The sequence below is a fragment of the Sinocyclocheilus rhinocerous genome, unplaced genomic scaffold, assembly GCF_001515625.1.
Source record: "Sinocyclocheilus rhinocerous isolate Xijiao unplaced genomic scaffold, SAMN03320098_v1.1 scaffold79, whole genome shotgun sequence".
Classification (NCBI taxonomy): domain Eukaryota; kingdom Metazoa; phylum Chordata; class Actinopteri; order Cypriniformes; family Cyprinidae; genus Sinocyclocheilus; species Sinocyclocheilus rhinocerous.
Window position 1 is genome coordinate 56,852 of NW_015638023.1, and position 5,694 is coordinate 62,545.

A 5,694-nucleotide genomic window follows, 5' to 3' on the forward strand; every position below is an offset into this window, starting at 1 on the left:
GTGAGTGAGTGTGTGTGTGTGTGTGTGTGTGAGTGAGAGAGTGAGAGTGTGTGTGTGAGTGTGTGTGTGTGTGTGTCTGTGTGTGTGTGTGTGAGTGTGTGTGTGACATCATCACCCAGACGTCGTGTTGCGCTGCTACATCAGAGATGATGGTGGAATCACAAACATCACTGCTGTGCTACTCGGCCCTTAGTTTGTAAAACAAACAAAGGAAACGTTAGGGAAATGCGTTTGCAGCCGTTGTGTGCTGATCCTGTAGACTGGAGGACGAGCAGGACTCTCTGCACGGGGCTTGTCCAAACCTGCTCGCCTCTGATGATCCAAGCACACGTCACGCAGGCCTTCTCTGTGTGTGTGATGGCACTCGACCACAACCATTTTTTTTGTGTGTGTGCAATTAGCAGAGTATCTAATGATGCCAACAAAAACAGCTCTCCAATAAAGAAGTTCAAGTCTGTCTGCTGCGCCGCTGAGGAGGTTCACGTCTTACGCCTGTTTCACACCACTAGCTTAGCTTCACATCAGCGTAACTTCATCATCACTGCAGCTGCAGACTCGTGAGAGTATTCACACTGGAAGCGTTTGTACAGCGTCACAGCAGCGGCTCCAAAGCTACAGGTTTCTTTACAAAGACAACTATAAATTTGTTTTTAGAAGTTGTTCAGTTATAAACTTGAAAGTTTTAAAGTCTTGTTTGTTAACATGGGGATTCGCATGTAAATGGTAAACAACAAAAACAGATCAAAACATGTCGTTTCAGTCATACTTCAATATAGAACGTGCTGTTTTAATGTTTTTTTAATAATACACCATACTTTAACCCAAACTGAATAATGAAAAACAAGTTTAAATGGGTAAATCTTCTATACATATTTTAGATTTTTCATTTTCTTTTCTGACATACTCCAAATCTTTTGTTAAACACACTAGACATGATTATTATTTATGTGAAATCATATTTATTTTGTCCATCAAAAGTGTGCGGTCACTTTAATCGAACGTGAACAGCACAGCAAAAATAGACTCGGCGCTGAAACCATCACTTCATCGCTGCTCCCGGTCCTGGTGTGAACGCACTCATAACGGCCTTCGAGACGCCCCTCATGTCTCACAACATCATCACACAACAAACAACACACACCTCCTGACAGAAACCAGATCGGCCCTCGCCTCACCCAACATCCATTAGCGCTAACGAGCAGAGACCGAACATCAGGAACAGATCGGGGGACTGAAATAGCATGGCAGCGGAGCTCATAACTAGAAGAGAGACAGAGACGAGAAAGACTGTGAGTAGTGTTGAGCCATTAAGTTGACAGACGTATCATGAAGCTTGTTTGACAACACGAGGGTTGCTCTGTGCTGGAAACAGTCAGACTGTTACGCAACACGACCGCCAGCATCCTGAAAGCCGGAAGGTCTGCAGCGAATCACAGACAGAGAATAAAGGATTATTCCAGTTATTTGTGTCCAAATGATGACCCGTTTGAGGGCCAGGGTCATCGTGACTTCAGATCAGTTTTGCCACATGAAGTGTTAGATAACATTTTAGATGCTAATGCTGCTGATTATTCATTGATCTCTGAGAGCCTGTGAAATAATCTTGAATTGGATGTGACATGCGTGTCACTGATCTCACTGAAAAGCTTCAACGCTTTGTCTAAAGCTGAAAATAAAGCAGAAGAAGAGGAGAGATTGATAATGAAACCCTGGCGTGTCTTCAGGGAGTTTCTGAATGAATCTAAGGAAGGATATTGTATGAGAACTATAATGCCGTCCGTTCATTTACCCGTCTGTCTCTCTCGGAGTGGTTCTGGAGCGGTGCGAGTGTGCTGCGGGAGACAGAAACGCACGCAGAGCCGGTGTATGAATATATGACGGCTGATGGCTGTCAGTCTGTAATGTCTGTGATTTGTAGGGAATAGGGATGTAACGATTCGATTCATGATTTTGATTTCACAATTCAATTTCTCATGATTTTTTTAACAAAATGAGATTGAAGACATTATACAGTAAATGAAAAGGTGTCTTTTATTAGGCTATTGCTGCACGTTTCTTTGTGAAATTGAAATATAGCAAAACTAAATTGAAATTTTAAAACAAACCCCAAATCAAACAAGTTACACAAATCAAATAAATCTCTTCATATAAACAAACTAAGGCTTTGTCTGTGCTCTTAACATTTAAAATAAGAGGCAACCACTGCATTTTAATCATGATCCAAACAAAGATGCAGCATGAGTAGTTTTTAATTTAAATTAGACTGTATAATTTCGAAATTTGAAGCAAAAACAGAATGAATGAATGATGCATTTATATAGCGCTTTATTGTGTATTGTTGTACACCCAAAGAGCTTTACAATCATGTGGGGGGGGGGTCTCTCCTCAACCACCAGCAGTGTGAAGCATCCACTTGGATGATGAGACGGCAGCCACAGAACGGCACCAGTGCGCTCACCACACACCAGCTACAGGTGGAGAGGAGAGAGAATGGTCTATACTACATAAAACATATCTGAAGGAAACAGCAGATGAGCTGAATGAGACGCAGATTCACTCTCTGCCAGCAGGTGGCGCTCATGAACAGCAATGATACAGTGTTTCCTTGGTTACCGCTGTAAACAAAGCAGAGCTGCTTATGAACAGCAATGATACAGTGTTTCCTTGGTTACCGCTGTAAACAAAGCAGAGCTGCGCTTATGAACACTTCTTTAATATGCATTGTTCAGGCAAGATGAAAAGAAAACACCACGACCCTACAGAAGACACGTGGTTTGGAGAGTGTGTGAGATGGTGTGGTCGGTCAGAGCCTGCGGGACTGAAGGCTTGATGTGGTATGAAGCATTTGAGAGTAGGGTTGGGCATCGTCCATCGTTTCTCGCAATTATATCGTTGGGTAAGTATAGGCGACTTTATATAAATTGCGGGCATCAGGGAGCCGCTATTGAAACTGCATTTTACTTTCACTTTTGAGATTTGCGGTCACAAGGACTCTATACTATGGAGCGGCAGTACTTAACACACATTTGACAAGATTAGATGTTTGTCATTGGTGCTCAGGATCTGCAGATCATTCTCCATCATCCTATCAGACATTTCTCCTTACTGTGTATGTGGTAAGTGAACTTTCATGTACTGTAATGCAACAGGCTACTGCTAGCAAGCGGCTAACCTTTTAGTGGCTCCGTATAACGCGTTATTTGTTTCACGCTTCGGGCACACCCCTAACCCCGCCCCCCGATGTCATCGTCCATCACGACGTTTCACCGTAGACATCGTCCAACCCTATTTGAGAGCTTATCAAAGTCTGTCTGGATGCTCTGCTCTTGGCAGCAAGTTTGTCTACCTGCTCCAAACCCATCACTGTGTGCGCTGAACGTGTCTGAATGCAGGTTTACGTAACTGGAAAAATCAACATTGGTTCTGTATCAATGTTGATTCGTAAGGAGAAGCGTTTCATGCTGCCTCACATGCTATTGGAAATTTCCTATTTCCCGCTTCTGAAGTTGTAATTGCGAGTTTGTTGCGCTCATGTGCTTCATTGTCAGAAAGAACAGGAATCACGGAGGACGGCCCATTAATGAGTTAATTCTTGCTCATTTATTTGGGAAATCCTATTTAAGCCAAAATGTATAAAAGATATTTAGTCAATATCCGACAGATTTTGAATAAATTGTAGCATCTCATTCACTGGTAACCATATAAACATTCACCACACTATTTAGATATTCAGTTTGCTGACAATGCCAAGTTTTTGGTCAAATAAATGCTGTTGTAACTGTGTACAATACATATAATTTGCATTAAATAGTTATTTATATATATAAACATTTCTCTGCTCCACCATGTTTAAAGTTTATGACTTCCCAACTCGTAAACTCGAGTATCAAAATTATCTCAGAGTTTCCCTATTTCCGACTAGGAAACTCGTGTTTATGATAACTCCGACAGCACATGAAGGCAGCATTATTTCAGCTGTTGTAGCAGCGAAACATATGCATGACTGCTGGTTCCACGCATCAACACGTCATGACAATGTAAAACACACTGTCTCTGTGTGTGTGTGTGTGTGTGTACACATGCACGTGTGCCACCAGTAGATGAGAATAAAGCATGTCAGCGTTGTCTCTGGGACGGCCTTGTGACGTCATCAGAGTCAGAGAGACAGTCTGAGCGCTGACAGAGCAGCGTTAGTTAGAGACAGACTGCAGCGGAGGCAGACAGGAGCTGCGCCACAAACACACACACACACAGACGTGTTTGTGCTGCGGAGGCGTGTGGTGAGCTCAACTTCATTCTGTATCTGACGTGTGCCGATGACTTTGTATCATGAACGTGTTTTTCTGTTTTTAGTGTTTTTTTACTCTGTGTGTGTGTAGAGGTAAACCGAATCTCTGCTTAGTCTCTATCCACATGTAATTGAAGATGTTGTGTGATTGTGCTGCTGCTTGTTCGTCAGTAGTTTTCTGTAATGCTGCTCTTCACAAGCCGTTAACATTCAGCACCAGTGAACGTGAAGTCATCATGACGAGATAAACACATGAACACGTCACTCAAGTCATTGTGTTGTTGGGGTTTTTTGCGTGTTTGCTTACAGGACGCATGTCTGCTGTGGGTTGTGTGTTGCTGCACGGCTCTCATCTGATCTTGTACTTCATCTTAGTTATTTGAAAATGAAAGCTAAATTTTGAAAAGTGCCACGCCGTTAATTAAAGAGCCTCTGAGCTTGAAAAATAACATGAGCTGTTACAGTACCAGCAGCCAGTGATGATTTTGACATCTTGTGTGTTTTAGTGATTATGCAAACAAAAAGTCATTTTATTTGTTGTTTGTTGATTTTTAAATATAAAATTTGGTGAAGTGATTTATGTGTCAGAACTTTTTGAACATCTACACCATTACAGATTCAACTTATATTCAAAGCTTTATTTGAACATTTACATTAGATATTTGAACATGCTATTAAACTGTTGTCAGTCAAACTGTCATTTAAAATCCGAACATCATTGGTAATGTTATTGTTTTAGTGATTATGCAAACAAAATGTGTAATTTTATTGTTGTTTGTTGATTTTTAAATATAAAACTTGGTGAAGTGATTTATGTGTCGATACTTTTTTAACATCTCCAGCACATTTTAACAATACCGTGATAATACTGATAACCGTGATAAATTTTCATACCGTTACATCCCTAGGCAAGAGTATAGCGCTGACTTCAGTTACCCGGATTAGCCTGTGTTATCAGCTTTTACCGGTTGTTATCGAGGGATAACATACCTCGGAATGTCGCGACTGACCAATCAAAATCAAGTATTCCACAGAGCCATGTAATAATCAACGTTAACATCTTAAATTTCAAAGTAAACCACTAAATTAAATTATCAGGCACTGATGGTACATAATGACCGTGCCACTCTTTATCACAACCCTGCTAAAAGTGCCAGTACGTGCGCTCATTGGCGCCCCTTCAGCTGGTGGCGCCCTAGGCGACCGCCTAGCTCGCCTATGCCTAGAAACGGCCCTGTGTGTGTGTGCATGTGAGTGTGAGTGTGTGTGTGAGTGCGTGCGCGTGTGAGTGTGTGTGTGTGTGCGAGTGTTTGTGTGTGTGAGACTGTGTGCGCGCGTGTGTGTGAGTGAGTGAGTGAGTGAGTGAGTGTGTGTGTGTGAGTGTGTGTGTGTGTGTGTGTGTGTGT

The 5,694-nt window shown here is 42.0% G+C and overlaps 1 protein-coding gene across 1 annotated transcript in view; it reads left to right on the plus strand.

Annotated features, from left to right (window-relative positions):
- The window catches only part of LOC107749392 (histone deacetylase 4-like), a 50,424-nt gene that overhangs the window by 22,467 nt on the left and 22,263 nt on the right, over positions 1-5,694 (plus strand). The window lies entirely within an intron of this gene.